The sequence below is a fragment of the Vigna radiata genome, chromosome 7 (genome assembly GCF_000741045.1).
Source record: "Vigna radiata var. radiata cultivar VC1973A chromosome 7, Vradiata_ver6, whole genome shotgun sequence".
Classification (NCBI taxonomy): Eukaryota; Viridiplantae; Streptophyta; class Magnoliopsida; order Fabales; family Fabaceae; genus Vigna; species Vigna radiata.
In genome coordinates this window covers 25678781-25699561 of record NC_028357.1, presented here as the reverse complement: position 1 = coordinate 25699561, position 20781 = coordinate 25678781, and positions in this window count along the sequence as shown.

Sequence of the window (20781 nt, the reverse complement as noted above, 5' to 3'; positions counted from 1 at the left end):
GTTTACAAATCTTCAAAGTGATGATATAAAGTTGTTTGAAACATCACTTGAGCTGCTAAATCACTTCCAAGCATTTTTGGGTTTAAAACCACCATTTTAAAAGCCATTTTCTGGTGTAATGTGCATTTCAAGTGTTGTTTGAAAATTTGAATTCTTTAAATTTCAATTTTGGGTTGACAAGAGCTTGTTTCATGTTTCCAAACGGAATTATATGATAAAAAAGTATAGAATAATCATAAAAAGCAATTGAAAACCAAGCAATCCAGTTTTGACCCCAAAATTCAAAGATCTCAAAATTTGCACTTCTTTGGGGAATTTCATCAAACAATTTGCAAAATTATCAAACAGTTTCAATGCACTTGACTTTGATCTGCGTTTTTTTTATTTTTTTATTTTTCTTGCTTTTTAATCTGTTCTAGTGCCTTTCATAGGTTCCTTTCATTTCCTTCCTTTGGTTTCATACTTCATTTCAATTGTATTCAACTTGTTTGGCTTCTAATTGTGTCTTTCAAATCTGTTTCGTGAAAATAAAAAAAAAATGGTGCACTAGTTGTGTTTGTTGTGACTGGTTTAGTGCTTGGCAGTGGTGTTGTGAAGTTTTGGTGAGGTATCGAAGGTGCAGAAACCTTTCTCCAATAGGCTATCATACTAGGAAGTGGAGAGCTTGCTAAATTGGCTTCAAGAGTTGAGCTCAAAGCTGCAGTTTGCCTTCATAATCCAGCAACATTTCATCACCAACAAACACACTTTTCACATCTGTTTGGTGTTGCAAAATGGCGAAAAAATGAAAGTTTTAAAATTTGCATTGTATTAAGCAACATTTCAAGTGTTTTCCAACATTGTATCACAAAACCTTTGTAGTTTATTTGGCATTTTCATTTTGCAACTTAAGTGGCTTGGAAAAATGCTTTTCAAGTAATTCCAAATGCACATTTGAACATTGTAATAGTCTAGTTTCCGCTTCTTAGTGTGAAAGTGTGTCAAGGGGCTCAAAGTGTCACTTGTACTTTCACTTAAACCGCTTAGCGTTTTCCATTTGCATTGTTTTCTTTTAATTCGCTTGAATGCCTTTTATGTTTTAAGTCTCCTGATATATAGGTGCATGTTGCCTTCAGATAAACTTTCATTTGGTTTCAAGGTTCATTTTTGTAAGGGCTTGAATAAGAAAGGGCTATTGGGCCCTACTTGGAGGTAGCCAGGCCCATTAGACTAAGGGCACATGAACTTAGAAGGGGCTTTTTCAAAGTCAGATTCTTCATTTGCTAATTTTCCACTCTCTCTTTAAAAAAAAAAAAAAAACCTTTTCCCTAAACATTGCTCTGCCTTCTCTCTAACATACCACTCTGTTGAACCGTTCAATCTTTGGTTTGAAGGTATCTAAACGCTCCTGACGTCGAGGGCTTCATTCTGAATCGATTACTTTCTCAATCTCCTTCCGGTTGTGGTTTTCCTGTTTCCTCTGCTATTTTCAAAAACTAGGGCTTGGGGTTTTACAAATTTCATGCAGTTAGAACCTTCCCTTTCTGATTTCTATTATATTCTAGCTCTAAGAGTTGTTTTCCATCGCCTGTTTGGTGAGTTGTAGGGTGTTGTTGTGCTCCGCTGTGAGGGTACTGTCTTAGGGCACTCTTAGCAAGTGGTACTGTCAAGCTTTCCAGGTAAGGGGAGCTAATTATTTTGTATGAATTTATTTTATAAAAATATATGCATGTTGAATGTTGAACTAGTGTATTCTTGTGAAACTATTCTACAATTTTAATATTATTGGATGTTATAACTGAGACTGTGATATTGTGTTTAAATAGTATGTGCTTTCACGTTTAAACTGATGTACGTGGAATTTGATGTGTATAAGTTGTCTCTGCTGAATTGAGCCTTGAGTGAAGTGGTTGTAAAAAGGTGATTCTGTTGAAGTTGGTTTTAGATTGAGAACTTGGTGGTGGGTATTATTTAGGTCTTGTTTATAGTAAGTTGGTAGTGAGATTGGGCATTTGAAGTAGGGTATAATAGGGCAGTGTGGATAACTCGGATAAGTCGAATGAGGTTTGTGAGAACACTTTGTTGGTAGGATAAAGGATTCTTAAAAACCTGAGTTAGCACATCCTTGATCATAGAGCAGTCCTGGCCTGGTCCAGTCAGTTGTGACTAGTCATATGTGCTAGCGCCGAAGGTGAGTCTGATGCGTTCAGACATCTGATTCCTCTCCGATGACCAATTGGGGGTGTAAGGAGGATTGGGGGAAGGTAAGGTCTCTACTGTGATGATTATTAGATAAGTAGTTTACCAAATAGAAATCGTTTGGGTGTTGGATGGGAAGTGAAAGAATGATTTTGAGAGTTTGGGGTACTGAGTGCATTGGGTCTGTTTGGGCAGTTTAGACAAGTCAATTGTGACTTGTTAGGCATATAAAATTGAACTAAACACATTAGAAATGGTAAATTTGAATTAAAGTCCATAAGTCTTAGAACTTGACGTTTTGGAGTTAAAATCAAGCCTAAATCACTTTAGAATCACTGTATAATTGATAAAGTTAGTCTAGACAAGTTTAAATAGGTATATATCACGAATTAGAGGGGTTAGAAGTTAGGTGAAAGGGTTGGAATTGGTGTGAGGGGTATGAGTTGCATGATTTTGTCAAGAAAGTGTAATTTTCTTGGGATTCAAAGTTGGGAAAGACGGTGTCCATGTTGATCCTGAAAAGATCAAGGCTATCCAAGAGTGGCCTGTGTTAAAAACAGTGGGAGAAGTAAGACATTTCCTTGGTCTAGTTGGATTCTATAGACGTTTTGTAGAAAACTTCTCTACTATTGTTGCTATCCTCAATGAGCTTGTCAAGAAAAATTTGCCATTCATTTGGGGTGAAAAATAAGTTTTAGCCTTGGAGACCTTAAAGCATAAGTTAACATATGCATTCATTCTACGCTTGCCTGATTTTTCCAGAGCTTTTCAGCTAGAATGTGATGCATCTGGGGTAGGGATAGGAGTAGTGTTAATTCAAGAAGGTCATCTCATTGCTTACTTTAGCGAAAAACTTAGGGAGCAACTTTAAACTATCCTACCTATGATAAGGAGCTATATGCCCTTATTCGAGCATTGAAGACTTGGGAGCATTATTTGGTCTCTCGTGAATTTATTATCAATACTGACCACGAATCTCTCAAGTATCTTAAAGGGCATGAAAAATTAAATAAGCAACATGCAAAGTAGGTGGAATTCCTCGAGCAATTTCCCTATGTCATCAAACATAAAAAAAAAAGGGAGTATTGTTGTTGTTGCAGATGCTTTATCTAGACATCATGCATTATTAGTCACCATAGGATCACAAATACTAGGATTTGATGACATCAAACAACTCTATGAAACTAAACAAACATTTGCATCCACTTATGTATCATGTCTTAAGAAGCCATTTGATGGATTCTATCTGTTTAAGGGGTATCTTTATATTACAATGGAAAACTCTATATACCCCAAGGATCCATTAGAAAGCTTCTTATTAAAGAAAGTCATGGAGGAGGACTCATGGGCCATCATGGAATTAACAAAACTCTAAATATTTTGAAAAGAAAATTTTATTGGTCACACATAAGAGTAGACGTCCAAGGGCATTGTTGTAGTTGTATAGCTTGCTTACAAGCTAAATCTAAAATTTTGCCTCATGGATTTTACCTTCCTCTTCCAATAGCTAGTTCCCCTTGGGAGGATATTAGTATGGACTTTGTCCTAGGCTTACCAAGAACTCAAAAGGGGTTTGATTCCATCTTTGTGGTATTTGATTAATTTAGCAAAATGGCTCACTTTATACCTTGCCACAAAGTAGATGATGTTAGCTATATAGCACGACTTTCTTTAAGGAAATAGTAAGATTGTATGGCATACCTAAAACTATAGTATATGATAGAGATGTTAAGTTCCTTAGCTACTTTTGGAAAAATTTATGGGCAAAGTTAGGAACTAAACTCCTAGTTTCTACTACATGTCAACCACAAACTAATGGGCAAACCGAAGTCGTCACTAGATCTATATATACTTTATTATGGGTAATGTTAAGGGGTAATCAAAAGAATTGGGATGATCATCTACCTCACATAGAACAGAGTACGATAGTATTGTTAGAAAACGAAGAGCTTGTTCGGTCAATTTAAAAATTGGTTCCTTTAATTTTCTTATAAACGTTTAAAAAACAGTTAATGTGCAGAGAATATAGAGTGTAGGAAGTAGAAAAATTCACACATAGGATTTTTATACTAGTTCGAATCAAAAGATTCTACATCCAGTTGTTAATCATTATAAAGAGTGATTAACATTTTTTACTAAAAGTATAGCTGTACAAATTACAAGATAATGAAATGAGCAAAGAATAGAAAACACATTCCTTCGACAAACAAATCGGAAGAATGCAACAAGTAACTTACTTCGACAAACGAACCGGAAAAGCTTCCTTCGATGCATGAACCAGGAGCAACAGCTCTGCCAACTTGAAGAGAATCGTTCTGACCTTTGACACACAAAGTGCGAGCTTCTCCTATTCACAAGACTTGGCAAGAGCACTTTATCACTTTGAGAAATGGCATAGATCTTTTTCACAAGACCTCAGACAAATTGTATTCTCAAAAGGGCATAGATCTTTTTCACTCACATAGAGCTTCCCTTAAGCATAAAGCACTAATACTCTCAATTGAAAAGTTCCTTTCTAAGAGTTGTGCAAAAACCTATTTATAAGCTCATGGTCAGAAACTGAAAAGACATCTCCCAACTGCTAGAAATAATCTATTATCATAAGTGATAATCGATTATTTGTGTCCGTTATGGGCTTTTCAAAATGTGATAATCGATTACTCTGAGGGATAATCCATTATTTGTGCGACCTGGACAATATTAAATCAAACAGTGATAATCAATTATTTACGCGAGCAACTCTTTTCTAAACTGGCTCATGATAATCGATTATCCCTTGATAATCGATTATTTGCGCAATGAATCACTAAATACAAAAACTTCTAAGAGTTTTTACATCATTAAAATTTATCTTATACATTTGTTTCTACAAAATGTGTTTAACAAAGATGCACTTAAAGTCTTCAATTCTTCAACTTTTATCATCATCAAAACTTCACAGTAGCTTCAAGATACCAATGCTTCTTATTGGTAACAATCTCCCCCTTTTTGATGATGATAAAAAATATCTTCTTGTTAAAAGCATTTCTAATTTCCTGCACAAATTTCATACTTATAAACATACAAACATGTTAGTAATAACTGCACTAATTAAATTAGAAGTTTTCTTCCCCTTTTTTATCATAAGCAAAAAGTAAAAAGTGGAAAGACTCCCTCTCAAATTTTTCTTCCCCTTAACAAAATAATTGATGCATTTTAAAACAAAATTCAAATTCAAATTTAATAACATGAATGAACAAAATACCTTATGGAATATAAGAAAAACAAAAATTCAACTCTAATTAAGAAATACAAACAAACTTTAAAAAGGAGGGTTGGAGGATAATCAGGGAGTTGAAGGTTTTGTGATATTTTATGTTCTTAATTTGACAACTAAGGGGAAAAGAGTAATTAATCCATAATAGAGATAAAAACAAGATATCTAACAAACGCATATATCTCTCCCTCAAATAAAAGCCAATTATCACAAAATTATCACAAAAGATCTCAATAAAAAAATCATCTAAACTTTATGATCCCCCTAAAATAGGTGATTTAAAAAGAATTTAAGTCCTTTTAATTTACTAAAGTTACTCCCCCTAAATGTAATAATCCATTTTTAAAAACAAAATCCTAAAACAAATTATAAAAAAAAGTCTTTTTTTACGCTACAACTTAAGATAATCGATTATTAGTTTAAATAATCGATTATTTGCAAACCAAATTGTCAAAATCCAAATTTTGAGGACGAGATAATCGATTATTACCCTTGGTAATCGATTATTTATCAATTATTACCCTTGGTAATCGATTATTTAGGTTAATTTCCGAAAAACACAAATTTGGGCCAAAATTACCAGGATACCGTAGAACTTTCTTTTCCTTTTGAAAATTTAACCTGCAAAACAAAACAATAGAGTTTTGGTCCCCCTAACCTCATTTGGGTCCTTTGAGGTTAGAGGCAAATTACTTTATAACAAGAATCCAAGCATATTTTCCATTAAGAACATCAAAATGTTTGATTCCACATTTGTTAGAAGTATGTCCCTTTTTCATGCAATAAAAACATGTGCTAACATTTAAATTTCTATAACAAACAGTTCCTTTTTCAACCCATACCCTACGAGTTCTTTTAATTTAGTTCTTACTTTTAAAAACCATTTTGTTTTTATAAACCTTTTTAACAGGTATAGGCATTTCAACATTATTATTTCTAGTTGCAACTTCAAGCAGATTTTCAAGAATATCAATATCAAGCATGAAAGGCATTCAACAGGATGTTTAACATTTGTAATTTCTTTCATTTCTAAATTGTAGGTTTTATTTCTTAAAATAACTTCCTCATCTAATGCTTTCTCATATTTAATTTGCAATTCTTTAAACTCCTTTTTCAAATTTTTATGAGCAACATTTAATTTCTCAGATTCATCAAGCAATTCAAGAAAAGCTTTTCGTACATCAAATTCACTAGTGTTAAGGCTAAAGCAACTTACTTTGCTTGCAGTGTCATCAACATTAGCTGTCAAACATAAGTTTGCTTCTTCAATAGAATCACTTAAACTAGAAGTGCTTGATGCTTTATCCTCCCAAGCAATATAAGCTCTTTTCTTCTCTTTGTGAAGTCTTTTTTCCTTTCTTTCTTCACTTTTCTTGTTGTTTGGACAATCGGCATTTACGTGTCCTTTTTCTCCGCAACCATAACACTTGTAATTTGAAGAAGATCGTTGCTTCTTCTTATTATTTTTAAATTTTTCCTTACCTTTAGATTTCATGAACTTGAATTTCCTAATCATGTGACTCATATTTTTGTCATCTTAGTCTTCATCTTCAGATTCCTCATCCTTTTCTTAACTCTTGTCTTTGGAATTTTCAATTTTGAAAGCCAACATTTTCTCCTTTCCTTGGACTTCCTCAACACTCAGTCTATTCAACTTGAGCTTGTGCTCTCTCAACTTTCCAAAAAGCACAGCTATAGGCATGGACGTCAAGTCCTAAGACTCAGTTATCGTAGTAACTTTTGGCTGTCATGTGCTGTTCAAAGATTTCAGAATTTTAACATTTAATTCATCAGTGTAAAATTTCTTACCTAAACCAAAAAGATGGTTGACGATATGTGTGAAACATTTTTGCACATTGATAACGGTTGAAAAATAGTTATTTTCATATGTCAATTAAGACCAAATTACACCCTTTAAGACTTAGAACGAGCTTAGAATCAAGCAAAACACATAAATTGAGTCAATTGAGAGTCAAAAGCTGTTTTTAGCGATATTATGCTTGTTTTGCATTGTTTTGTAGCATCTTTCATGAAAATGAAGAATGGGATGGAAAATGAAGGTCTTAGACTCAAGAAGGAAGAAGAAAAATGAAGAGAAGAAGAGTCTAGGAACCTCCCAGCACCAAAGTCAACCACTGGGCAGCCAATTGCGAGGAGAAGCCATTGTCTGACACCCAAGCGATTGTTAGAATCGGCTGCAGCGGAATTGTTAGCGTGGAATAACAAACCAAGAGGGTTTTTAATTCAAACGTGCGCCTTTTAATTTCGTCTCATTTTCACTTACTACGCAAATAATAAATATAAATAAAAGAGTAAGGTTGAGAGAAATTTGCACAAATGATTTTTATACTGGTTTGGATCTTACCAATCCTACGTCCAGTCGCTTATCTCAAACCGAGATAAACAGTCCACTATCACAAAACAATTACAAATAATAATCACAAAGAAAAATAATTTGTAAAAGTTTAGAAACCACCTCTCTTGATACCACAAGAGATGAACTTGCACCTCCTTGGAATCTTCACAAAGGATGAGACACCTCCTCCGAATACTTCACGAAGGATGAAACACCTCCTCCGAATACTTCACGAAGGATGATCCTCTTCCACACACCTCCTCCGAATACTTCACGAAGGATGATCCTCTTCCACACACCTCCTCAGACGCACCAAGGATGAAACGGCTATTCCTCCGTCACCGTAGTTGCAATGTACCAGCACCACAGACAAGAGTTTCTTTAGCTGAGCAAGAGCACACACTTCTCAAAGAGTTATGAGTGTTTTAGCGCAAGGGAAGAGTTGTTGTTGATGGATAAAGAGAGCCTATAAATAGACTCAAGCAAAAACTCTTCCATTCTACGAANCTGGCCATTTAACGCATTTAATCGATTAATATTAGTGTTAATCAATTAAAATAAGTACAACGACTAGTTTTTCAAATCAGAAACCTCCAACGGCTAGTATTAATCAATTATTCTCAGGATTAATCGATTAAAACTTGTTTTAATCGATTATTCCAAAGATGATTGGGTTCTGGCTTCTGTAGTGATTTTAATCGATTATATCAGGGATTAATCGATTAAAACAAAGTATAAAGGTACAAGAATCAAAACCTACTACAAATCTAAGTCCTAAACAATTAAACTACAATTATTACAAAAGTTTTTCATAACAAAAATAAGTCTTCAAAGGATCTTCATGAATCTTGATAAATCTTGACTTGATTTGGGCATCATCAAAACTTCATCTTCATAATTTTGCTAACAATGACGCTGGGCGGTTTTGCGGAAAAAGGCAAACTGTCGGGTGGTGGAACCCACAGCTGGGCGGTGGCGCGCCTATGGGCAAACCGCCGGGCGGCATAAGTGTGATGCCAGGCGGTTGTCTGCTGGGCTTGGGCCTATTTTCTGTGACGCTCCTCAGCTATAAATAACCCTATTGCGATTTGAGAGTCATTCTTTTGACAAAAGAGGCGGCCAGACCTAATTTTCATTTCTTGGAGAAGATCTCTTGGATGCTTAGGCTCCTTTTCATCCATTCTAGGGTTTGCTTTTCCATTCTTCCATCATTTTTCATCTAAGTTCACCATGACAATGGTGAACTNTCCTTTTCATCCATTCTAGGGTTTGCTTTTCCATTCTTCCATCATTTTTCATCTAAGTTCACCATGACAATGGTGAACTAAACCCTTTTGTTGTTGGGGGAAACAATGTAATCTTTTGAAACTCTCTTTTTATTGAAACTCTTGTTTATTTATATGCTTGTCGTATGCTTTGATTATCAATTGTTGGGTTCTCATCTGAGCTTAAAGCTTTTATCGTTTAACTCATTTGATAACTGTTGTTTGTCTTTATTGATACGGGAACGTATGGTACTGTCATGAACTGGTGAGAAATTCCTTGATTAAGCAATACCACCTANGGATAGGGGGGTAGGACGATCAATTGTTTTTGCTTCTGTTCTTAACGCGTTATTAATTACTAGGGGAGGCTAGGGATAGCAAGCCAGTAATTAGTAATAGGCTCTTTTCGCCGAGGGATCGGGTTAAGGATAGGCCAAGAAAGTTTGCATGACAATTAGATAACAAAGAAAATTAAACAAGAGGATTAGATAAGAGAGAGCGAATAAGATGAAATTGTAAACCCCCAACAACTCCATTCAACCATAGTCTTTTTCTCGTCAACTGAATCAAACACATTGCATGTTTGTTTTGTGTTTTTGCATTCCCACCAATTAATTTTCTTTACAAGTCTTACGATTTCAATTTGCACGAACGATAAGGCCTTTCGAGTCTCTTGGGAAGAACGATATTGGGTTTACCAATTATATTACTTGAAACGATCTGGTACACTTGCCAGAGAGTCAACAAGTTGTTGGCGTCGTTGTCGGGGACTCGAGGTTTTACTTTTTCAAGTAGTGTGGATTGACTGAAATTTGACTTGTTTGTAATTATTTGTTTTTATTCTGTTTTAATTAATTTTGTTTTATTTTCAGTAAAAGTGGTTTTAGGATTTGTTTCTTGTGTATGCAGGAAACAATACATACTAGAAGCATAAAAGACCAACAACCTCTTCTTGAAGGGCTTTTAGACAGCAGAAGGAGGAAGGTTATACGTCCTGCACGTGAAAACTTTCCTTCTCCTAAAGAACTTTTGCACTCTTCACTTGAGACCTCTGCACAGGACATTGAGGAGATGGCGGACCAACCTCCTCCAAGACGCACATTGGGGAACGCATCAAACACGGTGTGTCCTTTGCATTTTAACAGCATAGCTTTGCCAGCAGATAATGCAACAAACATGGTGATGAACCCTGCATTCATCCAGCTAGTCCAGAGCAACCAATTTTACGGGTTGTTAAATGAGAATCCCTATGATCATTTAACCACTTTTAGTGAAATCTGCAATACCGTGAAGATAAATGGAGTCTCTGATGAAAGGGTCATTTGGGTTATGTAATGCCCTAGCCACATTTCAGAGGTGTATGCAAGCAATCTTTGGAGATTTCACGGCGAAAAACATAGAAGTCTTCATGGATGGCTTTTCAGTTTTTGGGGATTCTTGTCAAAGATGTTTGACCAACCTGGATGTTGTTCTTAAATGATGTGTTCAAACAAATCTTGTTCTGAATTGGGAAAAATGTCATTTTATGGTTACAGAAGGAATTGTGTTGGGGCACAAGATTTCAGCCAGGGGAATTGAAGTGGATAAGGCAAAAGTGGAGGTTATCGAAAAACTCCCGCCACCAACAAATGTGAAAGGAATTCGAAGTTTCCTTGGTCATGCTAGGTTGTATCGAAGATTTATCAAGGATTTCTCAAAGATCGCTAAGCCTCTAAGTAATTTGCTTCCTAAAGAGACACCATTTGTAATGAGTCATGAATGTTTGCAAGCTTTTAATACTCTGAAGAAAAGATTGATTTCTACTCCAGTGATTGTAGCTCCAGACTGGAATAAAGAGTTCGAACTGATGTGTGATGCTAATGACTATGCCATAGGTGCCGTGTTGGGACAAAGAATTGAAAAGGTATTCCATGCCATTTACTATGCTAGTAAAGTTTTGAATGAAGCCCAACTGAATTATGCTACTACAGAAAAAGAATTTTTAGCTATAGTTTATGCGTTGGAGAAATTTAGATCCTATTTCATTGGATCTAAGGTGATTATTTATACGGATCATGAAGTTATAAAGTATTTATTGACAAAACCAGATTCAGAGCCATGGCTGATTAGATGGATGTTGTTGTCACAAGAATTTGACATAGACATTCGTGACAAAAAGGGAAGTGAAAATCTAATTGCTGATCATTTATTTCGGTTGGTCAATGAGGAGGTAACAAGCAAGGAGAAAGAAATCTGGGAGTCGTTTTCAGATGAAACTCTTTTATATATTCAGCAAAGGCCATGGTTTGCTAATTTGGCTAACTTTAAAGCTGCAGGTGTTATTCTTGAAGAATTTAATTGGCAACGGAAAAAGAAGTTTTTACATTATGCCAAACAATTCATTTGGGATAATCCGTATTTGTTCAAGATAGGAGCAGATAATATTCTGAGGATATGTGTAACAAAGGAAGAAGCAGAGAAAATTTTGTGGCATTGTCATAATTCTCCTTATGCGGGTCATTATCATGGCGAGCGCACAACTGCAAAAGTGCTGCAAGCAGGATTTTATTGGCCAACTTTGTTCAAAGATGCCCAAAATCATGCTCGGAGCTGTGACAAATGTCAAAGGACAGGGGCTATCTCAAGGAGACATGAGATGTCGCTGCAAGGCATTTTGGAAGTTGAAATTTTTGATTTTTGGGGTATTGATTTTGTTGGACCCTTTCCTCCATCATTCAATAATGAGTATATTTTGGTAGTTGTTGATTATGTGAGCAAATGGGTTGAAGCTCTAGCTTGTCCCAAGAATGATTCGAGTACTGTGATCAGATTCCTAAAAAGGCAAATCTTTTCATGTTTTGGAACTCCCAGGGTACTCATCAGTGATGGGGGATCTCACTTTTGTAATGCTCAGCTAGCTAAGGTGCTTAAACATTATAGGGTAAAACATAAGGTGGCTGCACCTTATCATCCACAAACAAATGGCCAAGCTGAAGTTTCTAACCGGGAGATCAAAAGAATTTTGGAAAAGACTGTCACTTTTTCAAGAAAAGATTGGCCACAAAAACTAGATGATGCTCTTTGGGCATATAGAACTGCCATGAAAACTTCTATGGGGTTATCGCCTTTTCAGTTGGTTTATGGAAAAGCATGCCACTTGCAAGTTGAGATGGAGCATAAAGCCTTGTGGGCTTTGAAATTTTTAAACTTTGATCCTAATGAAACTCAAAGCAAACGAAGAAATCAATTGCTTGAACTTGAAGAAATGCAGTTGCATGCATATGATTCATCTAGGAATTACAAGGACAAGGTAAAATTTTATCATGACAAGAAGCTGATCAAGAGAACTTTCCATCCAGGGGAGTTGGTGTTATTATTTAACTCCCGGCTAAAGCTGTTTCCCGGGAAGTTGAAATCAAAATGGTCAGGACCTTTTGTGATAAAGCGTGTCTTCCAAAATGGAGCGGTGGAGTTAGAGCATTCAAATGATGATAATCAACAACGGAGCTGGATAGTGAATGGCCAGAGGCTCAAACATTATTTGGGAGGAGATGTGGAAAAATTTGCCTCAGAAATGATGTTGGTGGATCCATGAGGTTTGGGTCAGGCTCGTGTCGTTAAGCAAGCGCTACTAGGAGGCACCCTAGATTCTCTCTTTCACTTTTGCATTTTAAATTCTTAGAATAGGTTGACTTTTATTTTCAGTGTGGATGCTTGGCTTGAATACTTTTCTGAAGATGTTTGACTGACTAATTTGCATGATAAGTCTATTTAATGATGATTTGATGTGGATGATAACTGAGTTGTATTGCATGTTGTTATTCATGGAACAACTGTGTGATGAATTATGATTGTGCTTATGATGCTAAGTAGGGTGTATGGATGAATGTTGTGTGAGAAAGCATGTTTTGTGAGGTATTGAGCTCTAGAGTTTTCATTGTTGTATGTATTGTCCACAGGAAAGCATGAATGATATTGCCTTAACCTTGATGATTGATTGAATTGCATGAGAATGTCATATGATCAAGGCCATTTTTGAAAACCCTTCTCTAAGCCAAAATTTTTACCCAAAATGCTTGAAATTTTATACCCTTTTTGAACCTTAACCTTAAACAGGACGAGAACCCTTGATTTGAAATTCTTTACCTTGAGTTGGGTGGAGCTTAACTGTATGTGTTGAAAAGGTTCAAGTTTGGGGTTGTATGGGGGAAATTGAAAGGCAATTGAAAAACATTGAGCTCAAATGTTGAGAAAGAAAAATGCATGAGAAAAAGAAAAGAAAAGAAGAAAAGCATGGAAACGAGCTCAATGTAAAAGAAAAGGGAAGAAGTTGGGAATAGGTGAGATTGGTGAGAAAGGAAGTTGTGCTTAAAGTTTGAACAATATGATTTCTTTCTTAACTCAAGGGTTTTGCATTCCAGAAAAACGAATTTTTCTTGTTAGCCCAGCCTTAATACAAGCCTTGGAAAAGTTCTTGTGATGGCACTTGCATGTAAAGATTTTGATTCTCTTAGATGAATGGCAATGTTGTTTCATGTGACTTGTGAATAATAGAGAGTTGGAGTGTCACCATAAAACACTCGAGTGATTGAGTGAAACACTTGCTTGGTGAGAATTGCTAAATTTCATGCTTACATTTTTGCTTAGTGGATTGGTCATTCATAAAGTGTAACATCTGTTGAGAAATATGTGAACTGAATTGAATTGAAAGCATTCATGCATCTTGATTTGATTTCACTGAAGGTCTGAAATTGAGTAGTTCTTGTCATGTACCTTAGGAGTGTTGAACCATTGGATTAAATAGTAGAAAGCCAAGCTTTGTTTTTTTTGCTGTTTTATTTTGTTTGCTTGAGGACAAGCAAAGTTCTAAGTTTGGGGTTGTGATAACGAATGAAAAACAGTTATTTTCATATGTCAATTAAGACCAAATTATACCCTTTAAGACTTAGAACGAGCTTAGAATCAAGCAAAACACATAAATTGAGTTAGTTGAGAGTCAAAAGCTGTTTTTAACGATATTATGCTTGTTTTGCATTGTTTTGTAGCATCTTTGATGAAAATGAAGAATAGGATGGAAGATGAAGGTCTTAGACTCAAGAAGGAAGAAGAAAAATGAAGAGAAGAAGAGTCTAGGAACCGCCCAATGCCAAAATCAACCGTTGGACGACCAATTGCGAGGAGAAGCCACTGTCTGACACCCAGGCGACGAAGATGGGCGGTTTTGTGGTAAAAGGCAAACCGTCGAGCGGTGGCGCGGCTATGGGCAAACCGTTGGGCGGCATAAGTGTGATGTCGGGTGGTTGTCTGTTGGGGTTGGGCATGTTTTTAGTGACGCTCCTCAGCTATAAATAGCCCTATTGCGATTTGAGAGTCATTCTTTTGATAAAAGAGGGCGGCCAGACCTAATTTTCACTCCTTGGAGAAGAAATCTTGGATGCTTAGGCTCCTTTTCATCCATTCTAGGGTTTGCTTTTCCATTCTTCCATCATTTTTCATCTAAGTTCACCATGACAATGGTGAACTAAACCCTTTTGTTGTTAGGGGAAACAATGTAATCTTTTGAAACTCTCTTTTATTGAAACTCTTGTTTATTTTTATGCTTGTCGTATGCTTTGATTATCAATTCTTGGGTTCTCATTTGCGGTTAAAGCTTTTATCCTTTAACTCATTCGATAGCTGTTGTTTGTCTTTATTGATACGGGAACGTACGGTACTGTCATGAACTGGTGAGAAATTCCTTGATTAAGCAATACCACCTAGGGATAGGGGGTAGGATGATCAATTGTTTTTGCTTCTGTTCTTAACGCATTATTAATTACTAGGGGAGGCTAGGGATAGCAAGCCAATAATTAGTAATAGGCTCTTTTCGCCGAGGGATCGGGTTAAGAGTAGGCCAAGAAAGTTTGCATGACAATTAGATAACAAAGCAAATTAAACAAGAGGATTAGATAAGAAAGAGCGAATAAGATGAAATTGTAAACCCCCAACAACTCCATTCAACCATAGTCTTTTTCTCGTCAACTGAATCAAAGGCATTGCATATTTATTTTGTGTTTTTGCATTCCCACCAATTAATTTTCTTTACAAGTCTTACAATTTCAATTTGTACGAACGATAAGGCCTTTCGAGTCTCTCGGGAAGAATGATATTGGGTTTACCAATTATATTACTTAAAACGATCTGGTACACTTGCCAGAGAGTCAACACACATCAGCTATGGTTTCACCCTGTTGCATCCTGAACATCTCATACTTTTGTATCAGGGTGTTCTTCCTAGCACGCTTCACATCGTCGATTCCTTCATGGGTTACTTGAAGAGCTTCCCACATCTCCTGAGTTGTTTTGCACACTCAAATCTTGTAAAATTCATCTAATACCAAAGCAAAGGATATTGTATTGTGAGCCTTAATATCAAATTGGGCTCTTCTACTTTCCTCAACAGTCCAATTAAAATAAGGTTTTTCAACTTCCACACCATCAACAATATTTTTAAGAATATAAGGACCATTTTGTACTGCTTCCCAGATACCCTTATTAATAAACTCCAAAAAAATTTGCATTCTTATATTCCAAAAAGCATAATTTCCCCCCATAAACAAAGGAGGTCTATCAATAGAAGCACCCTCATCATACATTTGGTTACGGTCGCCCATTTTCGAAAAAATTTGAAAAACTATCAAAGCAAGCTCTAATACCAATTGTTGGTTAGACAACCGGTATCATCGAGTCACGTAGCAAAAATTTTAAAACAGAGTACAATACATATTGTTAAAAAACGAAGAGCTTGTTCGGTCAATTTAAAAATTGGTTCCTTTAATTTTCTTATAAACGTTTTAACAAACAATTGATGTGTATAGAATATAAAGAGTGTAAGGAGTAGAAAAATTCACACACATGATTTTTATATTGGTTCAAATCAAAATATTCTAAGTCCAGTTGTTAATCACTATAAAGAGTGATTAACGTTTTTTACTAAAAATATAGTTGTACATCTTACAAGATAATGAAATGAGAAAAGAATAGAAAACACCTTCCTTCGACAAACGAATCGGAAGAGCTTCCTTCGACGCATGAACCAAAAGAAATAGCTATGCCAACTTGAAGAGAATCGCTCTGACCTTTGTTACACAAAGTGTGAGCTTCTCCTATTCACAAGACTTGGCAAAAGCACTCTATCACTTTGAGAACTTCCTTAGACAAACTGTATCCTCAAAATGGCATAGATCTTTTTCACTCACAGAGAGCTTCCCTTAGGCACAAAACTCTAATACTCTCAATTGAAAAGTTCCTTTCTAAGAGTTGTGCAAAAACCTATTTATAAGCTCAAGGTCAGAAACTGAAAAGACATCTCCCAACTCCTAGAAATAATCTATTATCATAAGTGATAATCGATTATTTGTGTTTGTTATCGCTACAAGAAAAATGGCAATTATATATAGATCATTATATACAGATTTTTATCCGTATGTAACAAGGATGTTATATACGGATCTATAAAATGACATTACATACGGAAAATCCGTATATAATTGAGAAAAAATTTTACATACGAAATATTCGTATATAATATCAGTGGGTAAGATTGGCGCGTGTTGGCGGGAACTTTGCCAAGGATAGATCCGTATATAAGGTCGTATGTAACGGTTAAAACTATTTACACACTAATGTTCTATACGGATATGGAGGTAATTAATAATTAAATAATACATGTTAATAATATACAATATTTGATGAAGAAACTGCTGTCATTTTTTTCCCTCCCTTCCTCGACCAAAGTTTCTCCCCTTCTCGAGCCCTATATTTTCGTCCTTGTCAAGCCGTAGCTTGCCCAATCCATGATTCTCCCTCACTCACTTCCACCAATGATTCTCCCTCTTTGATTGTGTTGTCACTCATTGTTGTGTTGTCAACCCATCGTTCTCCCTCGTTGAGCCTTGTTCTCCCTCGTCGAGCTTTGTTCTCCCTTGTCGAGACTTCTTGTCTATGCTACTGGAACTGTGTTTCTATGCGACCATTCTCCCTCAGTCGAACCCATAGTGTTGCATTGGAGCTTTCGTTTTCCCTCAGTCCAATCGGAGTTGTTCCCGTACTCGAACCTCTCTCGAACCCTAAATTGAAGTCTCCTCTGTCGAACACAGTGAAGGTCTTGGAAGCGTTTTCAATAATTGTGGTTGTGCGTCGTTGCCCGAACAATCTGGTTCAGCAAACACTATCGTTTAGCCTCCGTGGTTTGCTGAGACCTTCATCTGGTAGGTAATCCAAACTTCCTTCATTTTCTTGAATTATACAATGTTACATTGACCTATTATTGTTCTTCATTCTTTGGAGGTTGAAAATCTGGACTTTTGAAACCCTAGGTTGGTTTGTTCCCATTGGAAGAGATAAGCTCGAGGTCCAATTGCCTTTTGTACCTGGTAAGTATTAATTCGTTAGAGTTGGGTTTGTGTTTATTGGATATTATTGAAACTGGGAATTGCCTTCTCATGATGACTATCTATTTTAGTACAATTTTTGTTGTATGTCTTGGATGTTACTGGAAATGATGTGGTTTAATACATGTTTTATAATATGTTATATTGTGTTAGTCTGATGAATTATATTGTGTTATATTGTGTGCGCTTTGATGAACTAGTCTGACCATTAAGACCTGCAGTCATTATATGAGGGTCTTTAGGCATAGAAAGCACATAAGATTTTGCCACATTGGAAATTGTGGTTGATCCTGGCATACACATTTCCCTAGCAAGACCACCTTCAGGTACCACGGTTATACAATCATGTCCTAAATATGTTTGAGGCAAAAAGAAACAAACATTCATGAATTGATATAGGACAATATTAGAAGACCGCTCCAAGTGCTCCTCTGATATAAAAAATATAGTAAATTATTAGTTCTATGGTTGATAAATTCAAATGTCTATGGATATAAATGTATGTGCTCATAGTTATGTCTTGTTTGTTTTAATAGAAAGAAATTTTCATGTAATTGTGATATGATATTTGAATTCTAGTGGACTGTATGAGTAGTCATCCTTTATTTGTGGTTTGCATGTGGATTGAAATATGATAAAATTGTGTGTTGTAGCAGTTGTAACCTAGTGAACTTTGGAAAATGAGTGGTACTGGTTGATGGTTGGATTCACATTAAGTTAATTTAGGACCAAGCTACCTTATTGAAGCATAAACCACTACAAAAAACAGAAGACATTAACCTTATTAATAATGAACAAGGAAAACCCTCACGAGGGATTTGTAGTAGCCATGCGATTGAGCTCATACTGACTACACAGAATTGACCATTTATGAGCCACCTCCAACATTTGAGATTCGTCTTTCCTGGCATTTTGAAGCTCCGTTTTGTATTCTACAGTTTCCAAAATGCGTTTATTTTTGTCGTCCTCCAGGGATGATAAGGCAACCTCACAAACTCTTATTTCTTCCTTCAACTTAATGATTTGTTCCTTCAAAACTACTTCCTTCCGTTGAAGTGAATCATACAAATTCTTTTTAATGGTCACCTCATTCGCATGAGGTTCAAGTTCTGCCAACTTGTCAGTGGTGGCAAAGCTTGCTTAAAGGAACATAAAATGATTTCGAAGTGTTGGTGCATAGTGTCTATAATATGTTTGAGTCCATCTGATACTTTCACATCTTTGAAAGGAAGGTTGGGTAGGAAATTAAGAGCAGACAAAAGGCAAAGACTATTAGTCTCAAAGCTAACTATATCCTTCAGAGACATCTTCAGATACTTTTCTAACTCAGCAAGGGTCTTTCCAACTAGGTTATCTTTACCCTCTTTCCCCAAAACAACCTGGTGCAAATAAACTCATGATATCATTGGCCCCAAAGTCTTGAATGATTTTAGGATGGCCTTCACTTTCTTTAGCAATGTGTGCCTCAATTTGGCTGCTGTTAATTTAACCCTAGGTGGAATAAGAAGAAAATATAACAAAAAAGACGTTAGCATCAAGCCACAGTAGTTGCAAAGCATTGAGTTTCTTAACACCATTTTGGATGATACTCTGTGCATGAAGAAATGATATGTAACTCTGGTGTAATAAGTTGCAGACTTGACTTCTCTATGACATATAGTAATAGGGTTATCGTTCATGGCAAGTGGATATGCATGTTAATTTAGAATAATTTATGGTATTTTTGTTTGTCATTTACCTTAGGAATTTCACCAAGTGGTTTTTTCTGCTTCATCAGACACGATTCACTAGTCTGTTGTGTGTCTACCAATACCTAAACAAAGTAATAAGCAGGTGTAAAATCATAGTAGTCTCATCCAATACTCAAAAAGATTTATTAGACTCACATTTAAGGGTGTTTCACGTATTGGAATATACAAATGACTTGGAGTTAGCTTTTCAATTGTTTGTGAGTTTGTTAATGATGTTGTTATTCTTGGTATTTTTGAAGTGAAAACTTTTGCAACAAATACCTCCTCTAGTTCTTCATGTCTCGGAGCCACAATGTCGTCATTAGAAACAACACCATTTCACCTTCTTTATCAACCAAGTCAGAACCTTCCCCACTGCTACACCTGTGTAACAAACTTAAATTGCTTGCCAAAGAACAAAAAATTCAAATTGATATTGTTAATCATGTGAAATTTGATAATTGGATGTGGTTATAGTTCAATAAATGTTCTTTGTTTGATGGCAGTCCAAGAAATGAATAGCACTGAAAGTAAGTAAGTATATATATATATATATATATATATATATATATATATATATATATATATATATCAGTATTTTAATTTCGCCTACTTCGATGGCTGGTTTGGTTCTTGGTGATATATGTAAGTACTGAAATGTCATGTTTTGATAGGATATTCTCTACTTTGAGTAAGACTAACTATTTAAGTACTGGAATCACATGTTGTGTTATTTATCACAATGTCTGGGTTGTTTTTCTGGTTGCTTGCTATTTTGAATGAAACTGCTACATCAAAATGCAGTTAGTTGCACTGTTGTTGGGTTGTGTGATCTGTGTTAAAATGATGTTGTATGCACTATCTTCTATTGTTTAAAATTTATTACTAACACTACGCTACGATTGTATAGTTTATAAGGGGTTTTTGATTACTTGTATGAATCAATTTGAGATTGATTTCTGGTGGTTAACTTATGATGTATAGACTAATTTGTCTAATTTTATAATGGATTGTTATCCATGAACATATTGATTGGCCAATCTTTCTACAATCCTTCTGGTGATATATGCAAAGTAAAAGTGTATGAGTGTGTCCCATTCTGTCAAATTATGCTATTTTATTTTAATGTTCAGTGAATGCAAATCAGGATGTTGACCTTGTTGTTTTGGAATCAAATTTTAAACTATTTGGTGTTGTATGTCCTTTTAATATCTAATATGCAGTTAGAAATTCCGCTCTGTACCATATATATATTGGTTATGGATTGAAATATGGTTGAAATTAGAAAGATAATATGTACATATCTGTTTTCTTTGTTCACCAAAGACCACTCATGAGACACCTCCTTAATTTTCTTCTTTTTCTTCTCTTCCTTCTTCTATTATGTTCACATATCTTGTCTGTAGGGCATAAGACTTCCATCACATGATGTTTATTTATTGACTCATAGTTTCTATTTTATATGTAGTGGTTGTTAGAATTTATGATTTAGAGATTCACAATAAAGAGTAATAAATCACATGCATTAAATTCTTCAATCAAAACAGTTCCCAATATTTCTATAATAATAGAGCGGAAGCGTACC